Consider the following 26,703-nt stretch of genomic DNA (forward strand, 5'->3'; position numbering starts at 1 on the left):
GGCTTGATTTACTGCGAACGATCACAAAAGACAAAGATGTGTCAAAATATGTCTAGGTATTGGATAACAACGTGACAGTGATTCAGACACTCACAATATAATTTGCTTGATTTGTATAAAAGTAAAGGACGATGATAATATCGAACGTGATTGGACTTCTCTCGTGTGGGTTTCTCAGTAATCCTCAATATGCCGAGGTATTGCTTATTGCTAAGGTTACATAAGAAACAAAAAGAGTCCTAACAGGAGCAGCGAACACTCATACGCAGAGGGATCAACAATTTTTGCAAATAGATTAGACAAGTCGGAGTCCTAACTGCATATATATGTAGATCTTAGTACCTGCTAACTGCTGGAAACGACTAGCAGACTCCCGCAAACGATACTATAATAATTATTATAGCACTCAACCATAACAGTTCACGACTACACGCAGTTCCCTCGATAGGCTGAGATAGGCTTCCCTTGCTACCGACCATGACTCGCGTGTTACAATACACCAAGTACGTATTATCTGCCGACGCCCCAAAAATTGCAATACGACCACCCTCTATTGCACAAATCTAGTACAGCACAATTATGCTTCTCATTAAGTTTTATGTCGTAGGGCATATACACATCCATATGCCCTACCCAAATAGGTGCAGTCACGTGTAGCGGACGCTCAGTGGATCAGGAAATGGGTATCGTAAGCAATATCAACGAACAAAAGCGTCGATACCATATGTCACAGGTAGAAATCATTTAACGTAACCATGTAAGTTGCTCTAGTCTTCATACATAGCGTATCGTCCAAAAAGCAGGGTATGGCCTGACGAATATTCTGTGCGTGATTCACACAGATGTCGATTCTCTGTCCTGCGATGCGGGTACATGTCGCAGTGTTACAGCGCATAGTATAAAAGGCCAATGCACAAAACGATGTGTAATCTTAACGTAGTTCACTCACGAGGTGAGTGCTAAAGGCAGGCAGGTTTGATGTTTTCGAGATTTACAATTCCCAGTCGACCCAACCATTCTATGAAAGAAATAGAAAAGTATATGAATGAGACGAAAAAAAATTGCCAACAATAGCTACTTCGATGTGTTATTTCAGCTCCGATATTCTGTTTGCTCCTTAGGAGTATACCAAAAGGCAATCATTCATCAGACCGTTTTGTCAAAGTTGATGACGCTAGCGACTTTCCATGTCGGAACTTCTCCGGGTATATGATGCAATATATTGATAACTGCGAAGTTTTAACCGTGACAATCACACTAGCGAGATATAATACTTCAACTAAAATAGTTGCGAATACTTACAAACTGTAGATTGTGTAAGTTTACACGTGAAAATGTTCTAGTGCTTGGAATTGCTATTTGATAGTTGTTCTAACATATTCACGTTGAGACGAGGCGTTCGGCCTTTTCTTTTATGTAGCTCCATTGGGCAGATTGCGTCAGGACGAATGGTAAAGCAACCAAGATGTAGCTACATATATCTATATATATGTACGTTGATAGAGCGTTTTTGCTAGATAGTACTAATTGTCCTACTCCTTTATTTGTTCAATTTTAGTTAGATTCATCTTTGTGCTCTTAATAAGCTTAGCTAATCTTCTGCCATGCGGCAAACTGCGAAACAGGCCCAAAGCGGCTGCGTCATTGCAAATTTCCAAGGTCACCTATTTCGAATATGGCCTTCATATAATTTAGTTGCTTTCGATATTTTATTTCTTACATAACGAATTGCCTTTTCAACTTCCGACGCCCCCTATTAATTATAACTTGGTTTTTCTGCTTTTTTATAACTCAGCTTTTAGCAGTCTGAATTACAAAGCGTGTCATGGTAACCGCTTGCCGTTAGGGTGCGCGGCATAACGTGTCCCAGCCAAATTTCCCTAGTTGCCACTTACCTGCAACAAAGAAAAAGCAAAAATGGAATTATTAAAGTTTAACTAACCGTTTAGATATTTGCTTATACCTGTTCGTACTCGTCAGATTCGACAAATACACATCCTCAGAACTTGTACCTTCTACGAATAATCTATATTACTAACTATGCGAACCAATTAATGAAGTTAAGCGAGAACAATCGACAATAAATACTTGAATCTAGCATCGACAAAACCGTTTTAAACTTACATCGACGATGGGCTCGTGTCGTCGAGCGTCTGCGATTTCCTCACTCTATTTTTGAAGGGTTAGGCCGACAACTCCAGCATACGGCTTCGTTTTGTCTGGCCTCAAGAGAGTGATAGGGAAACGAAGCACAATACAAGAAGATTCTACAGAAAATTCAAACGTTATTGTCAATATAAATTTAGAAGCTGCAACCAAGTTATAAAGGCCCGCAGCCCTTTCTGACTACTCTTCTGTATTTCCCTTCGTTCGGGTTGGTTTACTAGCCCTTTTTCGACGAGTTTCGTGTGCGTGTGTATAGATATGAAGATTTTAAGAAGGAAGAAGCTGGCCAATGCATTTGTAAGCAACAAACATTTCGTGATAAACACTTGACGCAGCGATCTATGCATCAAGATCTTGATGATATTAGCGTATTGTGTTCTTCTAACTCCGTTCCGTGTCAGGTATGAGGACGTGGGTTGTATCTAAGCTCTGTTATTCTTTTCCACAATTCTTTATAATATGACACTATATCTATTTGATTTCGTTTATAGGAGCAGAAGAACACAGATGGATTAACTATATGTACTAAGATGTTAAACAACATGACTGTATAGCGGTTTTTTTTTTTGTTCACCAAAAACTCCACTCCGAGTAGAAGGTCACATCATTTCTATAATCTGCATTTATATATATAGATGATTTGTCCCAGCGCCACTGCTAATCACGAGAAGTAACATCGCGTTCGCCGCTTGCCAATGTTGGATGGGCCACTTCGTATCCGGTCGCACATTCAGTTAACCTCAGATCTTCCAATCTTCAACGATTTCACTTCGTTCCGAAAAAAAAAAAAACTTTAGAGATAATATGAAGGCCAGCATTATCCGAACCTGCGCGTCCTCACAAATGTCATCCTTCCAGGGATTGCAATGGCGATACTGCCAACCATCGCGTACACGTTTAGATAGGCACAGCTCTGTGGCACGCCATCAGGCCAGATCCGAGTTTTAGGGCAGTTTTCGCCAAGTGTTTGGAATGGCGCGCTGTAGATGTAGCAAACACCAAAAGCAGTTCTAGATACAGTGAGGAGAGTTGAATTGCGGGAACCAGCAATAAAATCAGCCGAAGCTAGAGCATTCCGTCGATTAAGTTTAAACTGATCATTCGCTACGCACCGAAGGCAATGCGTCATGCGAGGGTCTAAATTGAACTGCGCGAACAAAACTAGGAGCTTGTTCGTCAGCTGGTTCTAGGCTCTGAGTAGTTTTGCAGCACACCGATAACTTGTTTCGACGCTCTCTCATGCCTTAGAGTGATCACAAAGCTGACGAAATGCCCCAGCTGCACTTTGAGCATTTGACATCTCATCAACCACCGTTCGCGTGACCCGGCGACCGTAACGCCATCTCATCGTCTTGCTTATTGTCGCCACCGAGTTGGCCTCGGTCCCGTTCGTCACTCGCTGCCCTACTCCGCGCCCACAGCGTCCGAATAAACAATTGCAATGATGCAATATATGGCAAGGTCGTAAATGCTCGTAGTTTTTTTCATATGGGACGAAGGATGACGGGACAAGTCGCTAGTCTACTAACCACTCAAGCAAGCCGGCGTTTGGCTCCAGCGCCCTTCCGTACCACCTACCGCACGATCCTCGCCATGGGTGTGATGTTCAAGGTTTAAAGACCCAAGCAGGCTCATCAGTCCCTTATCAGGCCAGCTGCGACATAGTGCTGCTTGTAGCAGGTTTCCGTAGCTCAGATAAGCATTCGCCTCGCTTTTTGTACAACACCATTACCCCTCTAATTACGGCTGTAGTGCATTGCCAGTAAACTGCGCATTCACTATATATATATATATATATAACGATACAGCAATCTGATCCATCTAGCCGCATAATAACCCGGCCTTCCTGCTTTGTCGCACACCGAGAAGACTGGACTATAAGAAATGTAGAAGTGAGAGGCAACGTTCGACAGCCGTGTTTACGCACTACCCCCGCCATCACATTAAGTGTAGCGCTGTAGGAATAAAAAGGGAAATGAGTCCGTTCTTTATTTTCTCTTCATTTCTATTAATTTTCGTGAAGTTACTAATAAAATCATAATGAAAATGCGAACGACATGAAACGAAAATTGGATAGACCATAGAGCAAAAACAACGTAGAGAGCTAGCGATATATGCTGGCATTCGGTGCGGGTATGAAATTCTCGTAGCAGTCACGAAATCACTCGAGGAGGTCGGTTTGGGACTGAAGATTAACCATCAAGACCACAACATTTCCTCGCTGCTTATACGAGCTGGCTGTTATTTTTGATGGTTGCGTACGCATGCGTTTCAACTTCCGCGCTGTCGCTTGTTCACTTTCTTCTAGTTGAGTCAACAGCAACATCGTGGAAAAATCACGGAGTGTGCTAAGTGCAACTTCCGACTCGAGCAAAAAGTTCACTTACTACACACGGTACAATGAACCCGTTCTATATTATACAATAATTGATTAAAGTTTACTTTATGGCGTGTTACAGTGTAGTTCCCACGGCTATTTCTAGAGAGGTTTACACCATGTAAACATAACATACCCATAACAGGCCCAGCTCGCAAGCATATACATACCTTACCACCCATATGTGATAGATCAGATGAACTATTTCACGTTCCGTACTCTTTCGAACACTTGCAAACTCTAGCTTCAAGAGTAGAGCACGTCTGTGTCAGTATATACGATTCAGCCTCGTCTGAAGGGGCACGTTGTGGTCTAGGTTCGAACCCGAATAGATGGTATCGGACGTAAGACTCGAAACATATGATAGGCTATGTTGTCTATCTGAGAGTGGTATCCCGTGCCATTGCCTGCACTTCTTCCTTACGCTCACAAACTAATAGACAGTGGGTCCTGCAGGAGAGGTGTGCACTCTAACAGTAGGACGCCAAAGGCTATATTTAAGTGAGAATTAAGCTTTACATGCATGTGCTGATGACACAAGGGCAGGATCGGCGACCATGCTTCATCGACTTGCCTAGCTGTGGTCGCGTGTGACGACGACGCTACTCAGCAAACCATACGTTCTGCAAATAATTGCCCAAAGGCAATTAAATCAATGATTAGGACGTGGTCTGTCTAGTTTAGAATGACGTAAGGTGGTCGTTAGAAGGACCACGAAGCCCGACCAACGGCGTAGATCATGAAAACGGTACTCAAAGTAGGCCCTAAGACACAACGTCCTGTTAAAAAAACCAACGAAAACACACAAACAGGTGTAACTTAGCTGCTTAACTCATCTTAGCAAGGACAAAGCAGGTTTAAGGATTAGAACAAATGTTTCATAAGCTTTCCTCGGTAATACGACATAGGAAACATGATATTCATTGAATGTAAATAAAGCTTTACTTTTTCTAGTGGCAATGGCAGTGCACGATTACCCTCCGAGGATTGGCTTGGCCAAACTGAAAAGGCATTGAATGCATTCTAGTCTATAATTCGGAGTACGGTTTCAGATCACAGATCGTTGCAATCCGCAGAACCTCAGTTGTACCCTTCATCATACATCGCTGATTTTCATGATGGAATCAAGTTTTTATTGTGGGACAGCAATGCAGATTTGATGATTCCTACTTAGCATCGATACTCTTATTAGAATAAGCATTTGGTATTTATTTATTAAATTGATCTTGCATTAATATCATCATACAGCCGCTGAACGCGTCACACAGTGTTCTGATTGGGCTGACACGGGGATTTAGAAAATCTTTCCATCTAGAAGTTATGCCTAACAGTTGGTTCGTCCCAACATGTCGATACTATACGCTCACTACATATATTATACAATAAATTAGAAAAATCCAAACTATTAATACGTGGTTTCTGTAAGAGTTGACAGTAATGTTGGAAGACTAGATACGATACGGGGCGCAAAATCGCTTTCTTCGCGAAGAAATACTAAAGTCGATGTCTTACCTATACGGACATGGCTCATGTTAGAACAAAACAGTTGTTTTTATGTGTAGAGGTAAAAGCTTATTCTTATACATAGATAAATATGGAGCTTATCAACTGACGACGGTTCTTTTCTAATTACAGCAAGAGATGCAATATCACACGTTTCTACATATTGTATAGAATTCTATATAGGTCAACTGCTTGATTACTCTTCGCGACATTGTAGGCCATCACAACCAGAACAAAGTCAATTGATATGTCGACCTCACATCATCAGATAGCAAGCGAATTACCCCACGCATCGGCCAGATGACGTAAACCTGAACCGAATTAATATTAGTGATATTCAAAGTCCCTCCGATTTGCTAAGGTTTAGTGGGGTAACTTCACCAGCCTGTGGGCAATCTGTAGCTACGGGAAACACTGTTAACATACTTGGAAAGCTAAACGGACCGGCCGACAATGCACCTAGACTATCCTAAGGACACTGGCTTTACTCTCCAGATCGCCGCTCGGAAATTTGGCGAAACTGATGCTGTATGCAACCCCACTCCGAATAAAATACAGTCTGTCTTTTTAAAGGGAAGCGCTTCTTTTTCCGCTGCTGATTACCTTTCGTTCTCGTTAATAAGATGAAGCCATTTGGTTTCTTGTCTGATAATCTTCTGTTCATAAGTGGGGGTAGCGCTCATCTGTCTAACGCTCAGAACAGCCTACATTATTTGCTAGCACTGCACAGGCTGCTTGACTCAAAACACAGTATTTTCTAAATAAGGCAGTTCTAGTACCAAACAGACATACAGGTTTGACGGCATATGGTGGAACTCTTCTGCCCTTGCACGCATGCACGCACGCACACACACGTACTAGGCGTGCGTCTTCGGTAAGTAAGTACGCGTATAATAGACATAGAGTGTGATGGCTTGAAATCTCACAGACACATAGAGCATTCCGAGAACTCGAATGTAGAGATCCGTGTCAAAGTGCTCTGTCCTAAAGGCAGCCCTCAAATGCGGGTGAAAACGATGTTAACAAGCTAGTTGTCTACAAACATTTACAACTCTTGTTCGATAAATAAATAAAATTCTCAAATCATAGTTAATCAGTTACCTCATTCTCAAGATGAGCTATTTGAGACGATACAGCCGGCTATTGGATTGCATCCCAACTGACATTTTGTCTCTACATGTATGCCTTTTTACTAAAAACATTATTTAAGCTCTTCGAATATAGGGCTGGTTCGTAAAAATGTTTGTCGGCGATACAGCGTTTATGAAAGAAAACCATCTAAATTTGCAAAATTCAGAGTCACGTTAATACTCGCTTTAGTTAAATATCTGCTGATACCCACTCCTACTGTAATTACATAGAGGTCAAAATTTTTACGGCATAATGGCCACCTTTTAGCGGACATCATTGAACTTCAAAAGTTATGCGCTTCTGCTCGTCATAAAAAAAGCGAAACGAAAAAAATAACACATTTCCTATTTAACATCAACCTACTACTGCCTTCCCGTCTTCATGCAGTCCTAAAATACGGAAGTCGCTATTAGCTACACATTATCAGAAGATCAGAAACTTTTATGAAGATACTTTACTTCTCCTGGTGGCGTCTAAGGATACTAGCGGACGTACTTGACTAGCACGATATCGGAGCGGCCCATTACTTAGCCTGTCGTTTAGTATGCTCATGTTAACATGTATTAGCGCAGCAGTGGAGCACTGATGGCCAGCAAAATGAGACAATGTGTGCATTTGCTTGCTCAGCAACACTCACGTTCGACCACGTTCGGCTTTCAACGAGCTTTCGGGGTGGCAAAACTTGAAAATTTAGAAAAGCCGATCGCAGTATATCTAGAATTGTAAATGCAGGACTTTCTTAAAAAGGCCGAGGAGTTCAGTCTCTGCCTCTTGCAAATCTTCATTCAATCGACATATATATATATATATATATATACATCTAGCCAGAGTGTTCAATATTCGATGTCTAAAGCGGATGAATACATAATGAAAATAGTCCAATACTATCTATAAAACTGATTTATTGTCAAATAACAAACTATGTTATTATGAACTCAATAAAAAATTTCAAAGAGGTTGCTGTTTTTTAAATTCATATTTCGTGTTATAAGTTGTGTTTATATTTTGCTGAATAGATGCAAACCATACGATTGAATATGAATATATTCAATTGTATTTATCTAAATATATATAACATATCGATATAAAAGGAAATTTTCTAACCATAACAGTCTAGTATAATGATAAAATTCACTGTCAGTCACCCAGTGCTGGCCTCGGAGCGGTCGAGCTGTGTTGATTGCTAGCCAAATATTGATGGCCTTTTCCTTTGTTTGAGCTACGGTTATATACGACATTTCTAATCCAATTGAGAAGCACCTGTGTGAGGCAGCCTCATACACAACAAACAACATTATTACACTCAATAGAATCTCTTATTGATGTGTCAAACCATTCGGAGACCAGGACTATAGCAATATTGTCATGTCAGATAGGCTTGATGAGCTTACGGAAGATGTTCTCCTCAGTCTTGACCGTCCGTCGAATAGACGGCATCTTCCATGTAAGTTTATGTGGAAAATTATGTTAGTTGCACTATAGGAACGGCTGAGACCGATAGCCGGCCATTGGTTCTCAACTGACGTCTTCGAACCGTAGGGTGCAGCGAATGCGGCATTGTTCGATGGGAACGACGCGACACGAGCGCTTACAGATATGTGTGTCAGAATTTCCGTCCGCCGGTAAGCGCCACTCATCAGGTACTAACTATCAATCTGTCAAAGGATCAGGATCCTGTCAGCCATAGGAGAAGTCTAGACGCAAAGATTCGTGAGACAACATAAAGCTGTGGATGAAAATAACACGTTGATCTCATTTGGAATTTCAATCGAGCCATTCAACTTGCATTAGAACTTGCGTTGGCAGTGGCTTCTATCAATATATGCTACTGCCTGTATCAATGTTCAGCGATAGACGTCTATCGCTATTTCAGAAGTACGATTACTGCTTTCTCCCCTAGACACGACACCGACGAAACTCATTGGAAAAAGTCAACGAATGATTTATCGATCTCGTCGTTGGACGCGCAAAGAGCCGTTCGCGCCGACGGGCCGCGTTGCTGTAAAATTTAGCAGAATTATTAAAAAGCTTTAAGCCTGTCCCTTGGGGCCGGGCGGCCTGTACGCGATTAACACTACCCAAATATTGGTACGGCATGCCAATTAAAATGTCGCCGTACGTATCGCCTATTTGTTGCAGGTTACTTTTGTTATTTACCTCTATTTGACCAACAATGACGGTGCCGTGCTGCTGGTTAGATATATTATATGAATAACATATAGGTTCTATTAAAATAATCAAGACAAAAGTGATTATGTTTATTTTTTTCTAATTGTATTTATCTAAATGTCTCTACCATATCGATATAAAAGGAAATTTTCTAACGATAACGTATAACGGTAAATTTTCACTGTCAGTCACCCAGTTCTAAACGCTAGAGAACAGAGGGGGACCACTGTACATTTTTTTAGACTTTATTTTGAATGAAGCTGCCGGAAAAACACGTTACTCAGATATTTACCAGCGGCAAATTTCGACATACACAGCAGAGACTTCTATTGCTGAACGACACTCGGTGATATAGCTTAGCATTTTTATGCGTCCTCTGCATAGCTTACATACACACAGTTGCTCAAAGACGAGCGCCTATTATTTTAATACGTCTGGTTTAAATTAGAGATGAGACAAAATCTTCATAAGCGCGGGCTTATTTCAATTAATATTAACATTGATTTTACTATTACCCAGAAATAATTAGCCGAAAGATAACAAGGTGTCTTAATAAGAATATTCCGTTATTTATTGCCATAGATAAACCCAAATAGTTGTCAGTAGTATGGCTTAATTAAGTCTCTGATGCATTACAGATGTCGCTGAGCCAGAATAGGGCGGTGATCGCGTAATCAGAACGTGCAGTGGAAGATTGTTCCCCACGATACGACGCCCAACTACCCAGAATGTAAAATAATTCCCCAGAAATATGTTATTCCACCTCTATGTACCACGATCATTTCAGCTGCGTTTTGTCTTTCTCCTTGAGGACAAGAGTGTATGCTAGTTGAGATTTCGTATAATGAGAGTTATTGCCTCCCCGTGGCATCTGGGGCTGATGGTGTGTTCATGCGGTCCTGAAAGCTTACTGAGTGAGAACGATTCATTTGATACAGGTTTGTTCGCCGACTGTTTTTGCCGATAATTTTGAATATTTAACCGCTTTCTAAGTGCACCAGCTATATCTTCAAGTAGAAACAGAAACTGAGGTAAAATATAAACATCTTTCTTTCTGCAACTTAGATATTCCCTAATAATTATACTTACCGTACCTGATGTAAGTCCGGTTAATCAGAGATATTCTCGATCTGCATGGATATTTTGCCTTGTGCTTGATGGAAACTGTAATTTGGAAACACATGTATGTTCTATAAAGTCTAAATCAAACGATATAAGTTGAATCTGATAAAATTCAACTCTGTTCTAAATAGTAACTTCACACGCTAAATAGAATACAAACCTATATGATACTCTGCGTAACTAGATCCCCCGCCGCACGAGACGGCCCGAAGTACCATCACAGCGATACTGGGACATGAAAAGTTCGATTGCAGTGGATACTATCTAGAAGTTTCGACTGACAGATAAAGATCTATCATTAATGGGATATTCTTGTATAGGCAATCTTACAATTACGAACAGTGCGTTGTTCCTCACCTCAGTGATAAAAAGTATTATGCAAATGACGAGAAGGAACCTGAACCTATATTTTACAGGTCCTGTTCAAAACGCCGCTAGCATTCAGAATGTTCGCCAAGGTAGCGTTTTGCCTGATCGCCTCTGTCGGTACCTGTCATCGTTGGACAAATATTACTCATTATCGATAAAAAATTATCCACGGAATGTTTCAACAGTTTCTGATTGTATCCAGATAGCCGCTAATGCAAACGATACAACAACTTCAATTTGCTTTCGTTCACCCGGAAGAGCTTCAGGATTTAAAATTACCTGTAGTTTCACAGGCCCTCAAAATCCTTTCAGGCCCATTTTAATAGCACCTCCTCTTCCTCCGCCTACTTATATTCGCACGACTCTCTCGACTCCTTTCAGCAAATGTTTTCGCTCTTTTCGTGCTTTCTTCTGGTTCACATCCTTCACTTCAGTAGTATCCAGCCCGGGCCTAGCCAGTGCGCCACAGTGCCCCCAGCATTATAACAGTGGCCGCAACTGAAAGCACCGCAGCGACGGTCGCTTCCGTCGACCGATTCTACCCATATTGCCAGGTCATACGGCTACTGCTGCTACTATTGACAGGTGACAGAAGAGTAAACGGTGCATCAAGCCAAAAAGAAACTTAAAGGGTAAGCAGCGCGCTCTATGCAAACATGCTAAACACGCAGAGACGTTCATACCTTCGAAGCCTTTTTTATGAGAGGCATATGGGTGGCAAGGTCGTCGACCGCGACTAGCACTGCGGCAGCAGGAGCAGTAGGCGAAAGGGGTAAGCGTGAGGTAGTTCAGGCCGTTGAAGAATAATCGGATATATTACCACAAAGATGACATATGAGTGCAAGGTACTCGGATATGTGGCACAAACCAAGCACGTCCTCAATGATCTCCTTATCCACAAAAGCTAGCAAGAAACGCTTCATAGGACCACTCTTGTCGACCTCGCCCCTCTTTTCCCATCTGTTTTTACATCTGCAAATGACGTATTGTAGCAAGTAAGGCCGGTTGGGTACAAAAGCAATGCCCTGTCTTTCGGCCGCAGATGGTGGCACCCGTGACTGTCACTTGCAGCAATAGATGACGAAGCGCACCGGTGCTCCTTCGAGAGATAGCGGCGCTAGTACGCTAGCCATTCGCTCAGCGAGGCACCTATATCCGTACACTCGACAGGCGTAATCAGATCTTCTGTCCCGCGTAGCACATTAAGCCTTGTACGTTTTACCGCATCCCGAGTTTCGGTTCTGATCGGCGGCAGGCCAAAAAAGCTGTTCGGCCTTCATATTGTTATAACAGTAAAGAAACACCCCGGAGAAACGGCAAAGGACGAGGAAACATCTTTGTATTATTTCCATTGTCCACGTTAATTGTACACATTATATTAGAATGCGCGCATTTACTTGTGCACTTTTGACACTTGGGCCGCCGCTTGGAACAGAATCCTGTTGTCGTGAGACACACGCGGCCTCTCCAGCCCATCTATTTTTCGCTGCCTGAAGCACGCATACATTGTGCCATAATTCATAGGCCACATCCTGATCTTTGCGTTCCCGCTGTTGTTCCGACCTACAACTTATGCTAACTCGAAATAAACGATCGTGATCAAGTTGGAACTAACCCAGTTAGCGTTGAGTTTATACAAAAAAATTAGCGCTTCATAGGCCAGGGCCATGCAGAGGATTCCAACACACTCCGTATTTTATCATCGTCATCACTGTCATTATAACCGTAACGATCATTATTAACAATAACAGTCGCCAGATGGCTACGAGGACGAGAATGATAACAAAGCTAATGTTAGTCATTCTTCTGCTGCTCCCACAGTAACAAAATTGCGATTATAACTCTTCACCCACAAAGTGGTAGTTTAGCCCCTTTGTAAGCTTTATAAGTAGTTCAGCCGGCTAGTAAGCCCGAGCTTCCTTGGCAGCCTTCATTCGGAAAAGTGAGAGAGGTTATACGCTACCGCCACTGTCTGCTAAGGCAATCTTGACGCAGCGAAGCCTGGAACATGAGGACTGGTAATTCAACGTACAAATTATCTTCCTCTCATCAGTACAATGGTAGGAAGCGGTTATTCGCTGGGAAGTGAGCTAGTTCCTCGGCAGGCTCGCCACGCTGTTCTTTACCGCCCAGCTTTTTCACACTTCAGAAACATCGCTTGCAGAAGCTACCTATAAACGCTCAGTGTTTATTCTCTCTGCCACCTTCAAATTGTTGGCGCGTGAAACAAAGAAACATGAGCCAATTGTTGTCCAACTTTTGTTTTCTGCCTTTTTCACGGTTCATAAGCCTGTAATAAGCTATTAAACAATTTCCTTTTAGTTTTGTATGACAAAAGAGAAGAAGCACAAATGTGTAGGAAAATCAGCAAGTATCTCATAAAATTGTTGACCCTCTCGTATATCTATAGGCTTACCAGTGATACGTTTTTCAAGATTTTCCGACATCCGTGTCGAGTGTGCTGCAGTAAACAGGACATAATTTTGAACTCTGCCCTCGGAATTGTTCGTACACGCATGAAATATTTAGCAGAAGCAATCATCCTTCCGTTTCCTTTCATTCAATAATGAAACGCTCGCCATTGGCCACAACAAGCATCTACAAAGGAATTATTTTACGAAGTCGCCGAATATTTGATCAAAAATAAAATATCCATGGGTACTTCCATTCAAAGAAACAGAAAACGGTAAGCATCAGAACACACATTAGTCTACTTCAACGTTTCGAGTTTTACATCTGGTATCGCCGTTAGGAATATTGCATCAGAGAGATAGATGGCTGGCTGGCTGGCTGGCTGGCTTCCAGCAAAAATCAAATTCTGTCAACGCCCGGGCTCGAACCTAGGTTACAACTCGTCGCTAAAGTTAGCACGTAAATACGTTATCCACTAAGTTATCACAGCGGCATATACAAGCCTACCCGAGCGAATTTTTTGCGATCAGCAGAAAACGATGTGGTACTTTTTGCGATTGCGATGATCACTACGACTTGCGATTCCATAGGACGCAGCAAATAGGTTCTGTCGGAAAGATGTTGCAGTGCAGTCCTTCAATAAACCTTTTTTTTTCGGGAAGTTTGCAATATTCGTGTATTTAACGACGCGATGGAGGACGTTTGGTGACACGCAGCAGCTGCTAAAGTATAAGCGTAAAACTGTTAAAAACTAGCGTTCCTGCTTCTCTGTTAAACTGGCACAAGAGGACATAACCGTAACCAGAAATGAGTGTGCACAGCAATCCGCGATACGGAATCCTCAGCCATTAGTCTCTTCTGGATAGCCGCCTACATAAAAATTCCCAGCGGCCTCGTAATAGTTTTTTTTTAAAAACGTAGGTTGGAGAACGCCTTTGCTGAAAACGAAGATTCTTTTACTTAGGGAAGGCATCGTGCGATAAAAATCTACAAAAAGAAAAGTTCAATGAGCTTTTTTTTCAATTACCTATAATACATAGTTTACGTTAGCATGGTAGAGATCGGCTACTTTCTTTAGTGGAGACGTAGCCACAAGTGTGAACTGTCCACTTAAAGAACGAGCTAATCTCTTAATAGTATGTTGTGCAAGCGTTAGATGTCTTAAGTGAAACCATCGGAAAAGCCACTCGAGTGGCCGCTGCCAACAATGTTTCATTATTATCAATTGTGTTACATTAGAAATTAAGCAAGACACGCTATAGAACCGAATCATTTCTTAATAAACTGTTCCACATCGAACTTAGTTTAAATTTTTTTTTCAAATACTTGATAAGTTATTTCTTTCTAATGTTTTTTTAACTTGCAAAGCCCGGTCCGTTTCATTCTATTTTTTCCGAGCTCTGGACATCAACTGTGAATCGCTGGTGGTCTCGTTAATAGTTGTTTAACAGTAGACAACTGCTCAATCATCATAACTTCCCCATGTTTTCGCTATATCATTCTAAAATGATTAAGCAAAATCAGGCAACCAAGAACCCTGGTTAGGGACATGGGTACGTTTCATTGACGCACTATAACCAACTATCGTGTTTGATATATGGCTTAGCAAAGCGCTTGTACTTACAAAGGCAAACGCAACGGCCACAATATATCCTTGGCTCTTTATTAGCCCCACTGCAACCTTTGCCCCTTCGTTTGGTCATGTTCGACCATTCGTTTCTATGGCTTCAGTGTGGTGATTATCTCGTATGACATGCTTAGCTCTTTGTTACGGCTAGTTATCTGTTCGTCTGCGCGTGGCCCGACAGTGCCTGCCCTAACGGGATGTTGAAACGTCTAAAAAGAAGCCAGGAGTTTTTGCGACGTCGACAACGAAGCGAAGACGAACGAGGGGGCGCGAATTGATGAAGTCGCCGCTGCCGGAGCGGCTGACCGGCGATATCGACGCCGTGGCCTCCGAAGGAATCAAGGAGTTCGGTGACCATTTGGATGGTCCAGTCAAGCTCGTCCAAAACGGCATAAACCTACGACTGACGCATCTTCTCAGAGAAAAATTGGCGGCAAAGCTTCTGCCATTACTTACCGGTACTATTGTTTCGCGCTACTAGCAAAGGAGGCGACTAGAATTGCCTTGCGCTTCCCCTGGGAGCAACGGGGCAGTGGTGACAACTAAAGGGCGCACACATTCAGTTAGATCAAGCGCAGCAGAATTCGCTAAGAATGAAGATTCGGAAGAAGATACAGAGCAGAAGAGAGGACAGACATCGCGAAGAGTTCAACAGCGGCGTCGGCAGCCGAACATCACCAACTGGCATGAGTGGTCCGGGCGGTTGGTTAACTGATTCTAAATACTTAAGATAGCAGTCAATGTGCGCTGCGTTTGGCGCTCGCGTTTGTTCGAAAAAACCAGCCAAACGAAGCGGACCCTCCCACGGGCAGGCATCATCTGTTGACGATGATGGTGAGAGCCTCTCCTAATGCTAACAGAGGCCACGCCAGTTGGTTTGAAGGTACAATAACTACGGTTTTAGCTACAGGCTAATGCACAGACAAACCGAAGTTCGACTTGCTCCAAACCCTTTCGTGGATATTCTCCAATATAGTATATCACAACCTTTTCTGTTAGCATTCATCATAGGATACGTATGATTCTAAACCGGTCATAATATTTATGATAAAATTTGCAGCGCTTGTTTCGTGCCTCTTACAGAGATAGCCATCAACTTTTTATTATTATAGTTATCGCTGTAGCCAGAAGTTAACGCTAATCAGCAATGGGTAGAATGTAGCTGATAAACACTGGTATCATAATACCCTTCAAGACGACGTTTGTCGTCGACGTGAAGCGTTTCAAGCTAGTCGTTACGAAACTCGCAACTTCATAGATTGTTACTTTTTTTTTTTGTATATAATGCTCTTAGGTTATCTTAAATACAGCTCATTTTTGGTGAGGCTATAATAGTAGAAAGAAAAGATGTTGGGATTAGCGACTCAACAATCGAGGACTTTTGTTTAAAGGACAAGGATAAGGCCGTAGCTAATGATCACTTGCAATTTTTAATTATTATTTCTCACTGTCAACCTTCCATTTTTCGGATAAGAATGAATCATTATTCTATTCTATCATAGTAAGCTACAGGCTATGTGAAAGAAATAGAGCGTAGATTGAGACAGGAGAATGACAGTAACATGCCAAATATTGTCTAGGCACGTCGTGTTCCGTTCCTTTACATTTTCAAGATTTATTTTATCATCGTTGTTCTCACTCAGGATTCTGACTGTCTCTGATAGTACTCGCTGATAGCTATGTGTTTGGCTGGCACACTACAATTGACAGCTCCCGATCATGCAGGTTGTCCAATGGTCATGACCTATTACGGTAATAGTCGTTAGGCGAAAATTACTATATCTCGAGTACACTGCCGCTTTTGGTATATTATTACATTGTAACACTATTTTTTTTTTTTTTTTTATATCTCTATATGACGTCCATATGAATTACATTGAGAAATCTCTAGTATCGCATTTTAGTAGACTATTACTTTTCCCAACTGTTTTAGCACGCTCTCACCACACAGGGTTGCTTAAAAACAATCGGATGGACCTCTTGTCGGATCGAACACGTGGCATAAACTTTTCAATCATGTTCGCCAAAATGCTAAAATTAATTTCCTCATATATCTAGCAGTGTATAGTTAGCGTCAGTTTCGGGACATGGAAACCGGTCCCAGCTAAGAGAATGTACAACGGCATCCCAGTCTAGATGTTTTCATCTAGTCTACAAACAGGTTCGTCCGTAAATGATCACATACATTGTATATATATCTGCACCTCTTTCGCTGACTTAATCTTCTCTATGTAACACCGCGCCGTCTAAACGAACAACGAACTTAATCGACATCCCTAAAGATCTTCCTCCTCCTCAACTTAAGCCTATGGAGCATTTACACACTAATAATCCTTTTCAATACCCTTGGCTCAAAAGCACACATATGGACCACGATGGATGGATGGATGGATGGATGGAACTGGTTTTGGAAAAGATCTAGCCGTACCATGGCAGGATTACGATGAATCTAAATTAAACTTGAACAAAAAACAACGTTATTTCTAGATCATTACTACCACGATCGTCATCGAGGCAGAACAGACTTCATTTTGTTAATAATAACCAATCTATCTTTAAACAACAATAGACTATTAATTCCCTAAGTACTTAATCTGATTAGTGGTGTAATGAGCTAAACTTATCCTGTCATGTTCGTTAAGTTGATTCTGTCTTTCTACCTTTCTAGGTCGTATTACCGATATACCTATGTTAGTAAAAAGGGCGCTTTCTGTGGCTCGTCATCGGAAAAATGGAAGAACTTTTCCTGTGTCAGCGGCATCTCCTGTTTCCTTCCCGAAACCCGTCCTATTATAACAGCGCACGCTCCGTTCGTTTAAGGTCTCGTTGCCTGTCCTCCTTCGGGTTAGTGCTCGATGGCTTCAACCTATCACGTTGCCCGAAAAAGTGACAAGTATTTTGTGCTAGCGGCGTTCCGCAGGAAGCCCGCCGTTCGAACGTCTTTGCAAACAGAACTGACGGTTGTGGTCCCAATGATGCCGGCGATTAGGAAACATTCTGCGACCGTGACGGCTATTGAGAGAATGGGTAGAAAGTTAACTCATGCCAACTGCGCTCAAACTAGAATAACCCAAGTATCCTAGTTAAACGACTAGTCTCTTCTCCGCCTGAATCATCCTGCTCATTGATACGCAGTAGCGTGACTCTGCGGTACGGTCAGCAAAGCCGTACCGTTGGGAAAAATAGGGAATCTCGTAATGTGTTCCCAGCGTACTCTCGCCAAGCTGTGCACTTTTACTAATGCACTTTTTCTGTTACAGCTGCGACTAATGCTCAACGGGCTAGTTGGTATACAGTGCTATTGTTTTTCAGTCGTTTTTGACAGCCCCTCGTTAGCCAATTGCCAAACGTTCACCGATCATTGAGTTATTCTCGCTATTACAAAAAGAACGTCCCCAGCACCGAGCCCACTGTAAACTCACAATTATAAGGCAAATCAATAGTATCGATTTGTTTGTTTCGTTGAACTACTGACTTGTTAAGTAAAACTGACCTTTTTGCCAACACGAACAAAATGTTTAGCCACCCATTTGCTTGTCATAATAGTAAGTATTTGTTACATTGTTGTTCTATGGGACTAAAAGCTATACTGGAACAAAGTAAGCGTAGTCTCGAATTCGAAACACGTTTTGTTCATCGATAATTCTACGCATGTTTGTGCTAATTCGGATATCTTGATATTGCACGTTATCCTGTACTGATACTGTCCCACAACCCCCACTTACGTGCAGCGTCTCGAGAGCTATAAAGCGGATCAGCGTAAATCTTTTTCAGTCGTTTCCCCTAAATAGATGTTGCACTGTGTTTCAACTGTTCGCAGGGACGAAAATTTGATATAATTAAATATCGAACGGTACCGTAAAGGCACAAGCCACCAATACGCGAGGAGCATTCAAAACAAGGAATAATAATAATAGTAACAACGACGCCACTAAATAATTAGAGAAATATTTTTTTAATACTTAATTTTTTTATCTTGCTGCTAGTGGCATTTTTATTTGTAGAACAATAATAAGAGCAATAATGGGTGAAAGGGGAAAAGGAACGCGCAATAAAGGCGCACGAGAATCGCAACAATGAGACAGCAAACACTCGGTTTATCATTTAAAAGAAAATATAATAGTAAGTTGTAAATCGTAAAGTAGATAATCATAGGTCGCTAGATTTACTACACTCTGCCGGCTCCAATAACTCGTGAAACTTATACTTGGATTATTCACTAGACGGCGAGCATTTGCATTGATTTCAACGAGACCTTTGTCTTACGGAGCTGCTAGCGGTACGAGCCTAGCGAATCATCACACAAGTTTCGTACTGAGGCGCCTTTGCCCCCTCAACACAAACAAACTACTTCTTAACAAAAGAGGACTGTTTCTTATCCCTCCCTATGCAATGAGGATAATGGATAACAAAAAGTAGCAAATAAACGCACTGCAACGGATCTAGCGAAGATTTTTGTCTGTAACGTTGCTTAGTTCAAGAAGAGAATAGTTTTATCTGAGGGGCAAGATACGGAAGAGCCGAACGCGAGCAGTCGAACAATAGATCGAACAGGGAAAAATAGGAAGGAAGAGATTGCTTCAGCCGGCAGCTCGTCTAATCGGGCAATACGCCATAGATTTCATCATTGGAACAAATTACCGTGAGTATATCCGTGCCATGTAGCACTTCCGCCATTTTCTTATCGTCTTATCCCGTTTCCTTCCGCCACTCACGCGCAATTACTTACTCTATTAGCTAGAAACGGCTACTGCAATAAAGCCACCATTGCCTATGGTGATAGCTGGCACTAGAGATGGTAAAAAGCATGTCGTTTGTGATTAGCGACAGCCGATACTAGCCAGACGCTAGAATCAGCATTTAATTAAGCTAACACCGCTAGTTTACCTTCTAATATAAGTTTACGGCGACGGTAGCCGTCCGGGTGAAAATCGCTTGCTTAGACAATTGCAGTACAAAACAACAAACTGCAAAGACTATAACATTAGCCAGGAATAATGTCGATTGGTCGCGCGCTTCCCTAGACAGTATACGGAATATATGATTCGAACGCTGAACCAATTCGTAACGGGTCTGAATATAAAATCCTACTTTCGATATAATTACAGTTTATGAGTGAGCAGTCTCAGGTAAGCGGAGGAGTCATTGAAGGTAAAAATGCTATTAGCTGATCAAGTAAACAGATCGACCAACGAAGACATTTGTTTTCAAACAGGAAGTAACTTGTTGATCCATGGGGAATCTTTAAAAAATAAAGATAAAGATTGGCTGCGAGATAAAATTTGTGAGATTTAAAGCACAGTTAGTAATGATGATAGTGACGAGTGGATGCTAGTTTAATATGGAGTAGAGTTATAGTAGTCGTTTTTGTTTCAATGTTTCAAGGTTCAATGTTTCGAGGTAAACTTAACATCTAGGAATAAATTAACGATAACAAATAGGATAGCGTGCCACCATCGTTACTGCTTATAGAATACCACTGCTTCTGAACTTCTGTAATAGCAGCCCCGATAAACTCTAAATACACTGATTTCGCCTGTCCTGTGCTAACCTACGGTCCACAGATGCAGGAGCTCAGGCTATGGCGGAAGAGCGTACGAGCACTTAAACCACATCACGCGATACGGCTTCGCTATAAGGGACAGCACTACAATGGCATGTACCGTGTCGATATGGCCTAACGTCTCGTAGAGCCACCCGCCCAAGGACGATGGCGATGCCGACATCATAGATTCTCTAGCGAACATAAAAGGAGCAAAGGCAGCTCTACAGCTGTCCAATGACGGCCGCCACTCAATATGATACAACGACTTAATTGAGTCCCAGTTACGGACAACCGGCGTTAGCGAAAGATCGTCCAAAATTGGCCAACCTTCCAACTTCTGTGCCTTCCTCTGCGCAACGCGCAGGTGTGAGGCCTGAGGTGTGCTTATGAAGCGCTTTTTATGAAGACATAGGGTTTTCGCGATGTACGGCTGCCGTTCCAGGAAACACGGACCTGCTTACTTCCATTGTACTCGTTGCTTAACTTTTCGGCCTCTAAACTTCGTTCGGTAGCACGGATATATCCGATGTTCGGCTTTTTCTGTTCGCCATTTGCAATGCGATTCAAATACGAGTTGGTAATACATTTCAGAAAATGATTGAATATTTAAGTGAGAATTTCCGTTCATTAGGGCGGACGGATACTACAACTAGAGGAACTTCTCAGTTTATTTATAGTGTTGAATTGGTATACGAAACAGTCTTATTGTACCATAGCATCGCTAAACACGAAATAAAACGGCGAGTCAAGAAGGCTTAAATGAAAATTCTAAACGTTATTGCAGAGAGTTTTTTTTATTGGAAGCTGCAGTAGAAATTCGTAACAAAATATAGTAGCCCGGCGATATTCATTACTTCTCTTAGGTGTGCTGTGCCCTGTCATGCCAAAAAAATATGTCCTCAATCATCTCAAGTCCTCTCCAATAAACGAGCACGCAAAGGATCACTTGTTAAAAAGGATAGCTGAATCTACATGCAAGGTTTCTAGGTTTTCTTTAATTTAACCCCTTCAACATCTACGCGACAAAGACACAGCAGTCGACAGGGATAGATTCCCGTAAGTGTCATCGTGCATCCCTCAAGTCGAGGGAGTCATAGCGTGCGTCAATTCCAAAAGCCGCCTGGTATCTTCTTCTGCCATTCACGCCATTTGAGCTGTTGTCTTGACAACAGCATTTCTCGTCCCGTGCCAGTAGCCTCAACACATCGACTCGCTTAGGCCAGGTCACACGTGTTAAGTGGGCTAAGCACTAGAACGTCGTAAGGACTCTTCTGGCCAAAGGACGAAAATAGTCTGACTGTTTATCCGTCTAACAGAGCGATAGGGTAGCAGGATGTGGCATAACTCGACCCGATACAGCAGGACGGATAAACAGACGAGTTAGTATGCAATCACTCTGAAGCTACCCGTGATGACGTCAAGCCTTCGTTTGACTTCGCCCGTGGCCTTCAGATTTCTCGGCGACATATTTCTCACTCAACGGCTACCAGCTTGGGAGCAGGAGGCGGCTCTCAGCGCCACACGGTTCGGTTTAACTCTGCTTTATCGACACCAGTTTCTGTTCGAGGTTGATCTGAGACAGCACACAGTCCATCAATTCATCGGCGTCGCCTTTCCTCAGGAGTATTCGACCGAGTACCAAACCGTAGTGGTAGAAATCGTCGTGAATAGCAGCTGTCTTTTTTCAAGCCAAAATCCTGATTACTCGAGTCGGCAGATCCACCCCTCATAATCTGCCGTCATAGCCTTTTCGATGATAGCGCTAGCAAAGGTCCTCCTTCCATTGTTCAAGAAACATTCATTAACGAACGAACTCGGAGTGAAGAGCTATGAAGAACGTGATCGTCAAAGATCTTCACAGATATGCATAAACCCTTTGCCTTTTGGCTGTTCAAGTTCCTCTAGCCTGGACTTTAAGTCACCGTCATAGCTAATCATTTACCTTGAAAAATGTAATCACGAATTGCCTGGTTACTAAAAAAAAAAAAAAAAAAAATAGCCCTTGAATAATAATCTCATTACTTAAAGGCATAATCAGACTCTTCCGAAACTAAGACTTCCAAGTATTTATAGTTTTATCAAAAGTTTTCATTAGCATGATATACAAATTGGAGATATTTATATTTTACAATAATCGCTAGCGCTAATTCACTGTAAGATAGAAGCCTAGAGAACGATTCAATGGCGCATAAATGAGATTTCATATGCAAGTCAAAGTGACCCTTAAAAACATGCAGTAAGGCAACTTTCAACACCCGTGGGAACCATAGTAATAATTTCAAACGCTTCATAGTCGATAACAAAGTCCGGATGGTTCGGCCCAACTCATCACTTCGTCGATCAACACAGCACCTAGTCCAGGGTCAATGTCGTCTTCAGAATCCGTATGATAACGACGAGTACTATAAGCTGCTGTTATTACATGTTGGTAATGGTAGGGGTACGATCTAAGTCAGCGCCAGTGACGACTGTGTTTGTCTGGCCGTCTGTCGTGTTGTTGATCGAACGTACTCGATAGACTCGGTATATTCGACGAGGAACCCCAAAAGTAAAAACGACAACAAACCCAACACGTATGTAGTAGTAGTAGAACAGCTATCTCAAAAATGCATACACTAATTGTTCTATTACGTAACAATAACATGTGTTTTGCGCTCATTTATTCAGCGCGACCAGTCTATCGCGTAGCTTCAGCTGCAGGCTCCATGGCCATTGTCCTTCTGTCGGCTATCATTTTATAGGGTCACATCAAACATTACGAGCGGCCTGAACAGTGGCTGTCGTAGAGAAGACAACTGCTACTGGGGCAGTAGTGGAAGAAACACCAACACTAGTTGCAAAAATGGCAATAATGCGTGAAGCGTTCAATAGAAGTTACCAGGAAAGCTTCATCACCACCGCCATCAACATCATGACCACCGTTGACGTCAGCTACCGACGTGTATATGCTGGGCTCACTGAGATTTGAATCTTTCTTCAGCCGTTTTTTAAATACGAATACGGTCAACCCATTGTCCAATATGATCACCATCGGCAGCAAAAAAAAAGCCCTGTTGCTCTATAATTGCAACAGGACTTCCACTGCTTTTATCGAGGTGAAGAGCGCGGGTACTGCTTGCAACTGTCGTAGCTAACAACGCAAGCAATGTTAAGTGCGAACGGTAGCGGTTAAGGCGACAACGGCCGATAAACACAAGCTTTTTCAGAACAAAAATTTCCTATACTCTCTGTAAAGATGCATATAAATGAATTGTGTCCTGTCATTAACATTGGGCACTTTGCTGACAAAACGATAGACATGATCATGAAACAAAAATCAACGTAAACAATCTCTGCTTATTATTATTACTTCATATTTATAAGTTATTAAGGGAAACTTAAATAAAGGGGCCGGGTTAATTGAAAAGCATGCCGAGATCCACGTATGATAACAATCACAATGACTTTTTATAACAATTTACATCAATAAACGACTGTCATTGTTCATATATAGAAAAGGTTATTATTTCTAACTACTTGGGAATCTCAAATACGTAAGAATATAGAGAAGATCCTCAAGGCCCACTGTAACCTACCGTTTAACTAACTTAAGGAACATTTTACTAGTGATTTTCGAAAAAATCTACTTCTTGTTCATACAGCCTTATTACTCATGTAGCGTACTCAGGCCCGGAGTCCATTGTAAGGTAGATATACCACCTCGCGTCAGTTTTCAGAAAAAAAAACCCTAATAAATGTTCTCTTGTAGCCTCTAATCGTATAGATCGGTCATTTACTCAAGTAAATGGAAATTGCCTATATTGGCTCCTCATTTAACAGTAGTAAAGCGTCAGAGTCTGCTTAGAATTACGCTTGATGACTCACTTAATTGCTTATTTAACATTACATATATATTTATGAACTCGATCCAATAAGTTGTCTCTTCGAGTATCAATCAGCAGTATGAAACTTCAGGTACTAAATGGATATCTCATCAAAAAGCACGCAACGTATATATTATCTATATATATTTTACTCTTTTGACTACTGCTTTGGAAGATGCTTAATAAACTATTAGCAACCGAGATTGACGGTAGCTTTCGCCTTTCCAGCTCTTTATCGGGCAGAATGTACTTGTGTTCTTCAATTCAGTTTAATACACTTTATTGTATACTTTTCGGTGTATGGGTTATTTTAGCATATTAAATATTAGTTGACAATGAAGTTGCCGATTGATTTGGGTCCCTCTTAGAAAAAAATCATAAAGGCAATGGGGGGGGGGGGTAAGGCGAATGGCCGGTGAGAAAACACAACAATGAATATATATATATATATATGTAAACATGCGAGCTCAGCATTGTCAATCCTGTCACAAACGGCCATTAAGTTACTATAACGGGGTACTACTGATTGTAATGGTACAGACTCCGTGCTAGCCCTTCTTTCGTTGGCCCCATTCATCAGACCGGCTCTGTGTGGGCTAAGTAGTACCTTCCTGGGCTCCAAAGCCGTCGCTCTCCTGTTGAATTGCTGTTAATTCTTTGTGAACGTGTGAAATCGAGAACAGCTCTGTTGAAGCACATAGAATTGAGGCGGTTTGTACAGACAAGATGGATGTACCATCATTTCAAATCGGCTTGTGTAATAACTTCTATTGAAGCTAGAAGGTGAGTGAAGAGGCATTACGGTGTCTGCCATCATTTCGTTGTGGCGTATTCTGCTCGCTGCTATCATGGCAATCGTAGATACAACAACAACAGCAGCAGCAGCAGCGGTGACTTTTGGCTATGACTATAGCTGTTACAATATTGTGTAAATGTAGTAAATAAAGAGTTCATAATAGGCAGGCTCTAAACTAGGCCGCTGAACCGGTATTTAGTTTGCGGGTTAGGCTCCTAGATATGCTTCCCATACATGCATTGTAGTATACGCATATGCTGCTTGAATTAATTCAGCCTTGTTCACACTCTATAACCTTCAGTGCACAGCGGATAGCAGTCCTGGCGATGACTAGGTTGAGCAAACACGAAAAATAGATTCAGCTTTCAATAAGTTCATAACAGAAGCTGTAAATCGATACTGAATTCTGTTTGCCCCTCGTCCGGTCGTCTCTTATGCAAATAAAATAAATTGGTTGTCTCCTATATGCACTCCCTGTAAGAAGGCCTCCGTCAATGAATCTAGTACTTCTTTGCTGCCGTAAATTGCACCATTCGAAAAGATCCGACGAATAATATTCGATAAAACGGGTAAAAAACCACATATTTCAGGACGTCTTCACGATATCGAAACTACTAATCATCATCATTATTACAAATACGCTACTTTTTAAAAACCCAGATATCTGTACGTGTTCCATGTATGCGGTATAGTCTCGCGTAAATGAAGGGCGCTTGAGTTTAGCCGCTGAGATAGCTGACGAGGACATACCTGTTCGATTACTTCGACGCATCTGTACTCGCCAGAGCTAGTACAGCCTATTGAAAGTTTGCACCAGCTAATAGTACCCACACTCCGAGCAACCGATAGACTCCTAGGTATTAGTAGCATATAACTTCGACTCACCAACCCCTTCAGTAAGCGCAAAAAGACGCCATCAAGTACTTTTTCTACCTAACTTTCACCATAAATAGGAAAATTTTCCGCTGCGTACGTCCGTAGACGAGGCATACTGTTTCATTTAGATACTGTATTATTATTATTTATATAACATTGACAGGAGGTTATGCAGCAGTCACAAGAGCAGTACAAACACTTAAGGCAACAGAAACACGCCTGTTATCATCGCTTTGTCAGGTGGTAGCTTAACTGTCTCAAACAAACTGCCGACCGCAGTCATATGGAGTTTGGAAGCTGTGTGCTGCTGCTATTTTATCCTTATGATTTTTACTGAGGAACACTCCTACGTGTCGTAATACGTGTGGTAAGCTTTAGTGGGCCTTGTTGCCGTCTAACAATTGCAACGCGTCTCAGCCTTTCATCGCCTCTTCGGATGTTTCCACCGACTGGTCCGTTAATCGATGCTCGTTCAAGCGGCAGACTAAGTAAATAAACTTTTCGTATCGTACATAGCTATTAGTTGTCGGACAACAATAGAATTCGTTGAAGGCTCATATGAACATTAAGATATAAAACGCGGCTATAACTAACAGTCGAAGACTAGATTCTTCAGGTGCGAAGTAATCATCTGGTTACGTCTCTCAGCTTAGACGACAAGGTCGTTAGACGTCGGTAAATATACGAAATAAGAGATTGACCTGGAACAAAATACGTTCTCAGATACGCGTTTAGACAATGATTGTT

General features: G+C 41.8%; 1 protein-coding gene and 1 long non-coding RNA gene across 10 annotated transcripts in view; both read right to left on the reverse strand.

Annotated features, from left to right (window-relative positions):
• The window catches only part of RhoGEF3 (Rho guanine nucleotide exchange factor 3), a 158,450-nt gene that overhangs the window by 108,965 nt on the left and 22,782 nt on the right, over nt 1-26,703 (reverse strand). For 4 of the 9 annotated variants that reach the window (XM_086973437.1, XM_086973449.1, XM_086973454.1 and 1 more), the window contains exon 2: nt 10,436-10,510. The exons of 4 other annotated variants lie outside the window; for them this stretch is intronic. The gene's annotated coding sequence lies outside the window, so the exon portion shown is untranslated. The remainder of the gene's footprint in view (nt 1-10,435; nt 10,511-26,703) is intronic. One more of the 9 variants, XM_086973439.1, reaches the window with a different exon arrangement.
• On the reverse strand, nt 1,559-5,368 carry LOC147753831 (uncharacterized). Its single transcript, XR_015315978.1, has 3 exons — nt 4,714-5,368; nt 2,125-2,267; nt 1,559-1,895 (listed from the first exon to the last, which is right to left on the reverse strand). It is a non-coding gene; the product is annotated as an uncharacterized LOC147753831 (long non-coding RNA).

Source organism: Varroa jacobsoni, unplaced genomic scaffold, assembly GCF_002532875.2.
Source record: "Varroa jacobsoni isolate VJ856 unplaced genomic scaffold, vjacob_1.0 scaffold_193, whole genome shotgun sequence".
In the NCBI taxonomy this organism is placed as follows: Eukaryota; Metazoa; Arthropoda; class Arachnida; order Mesostigmata; family Varroidae; genus Varroa; species Varroa jacobsoni.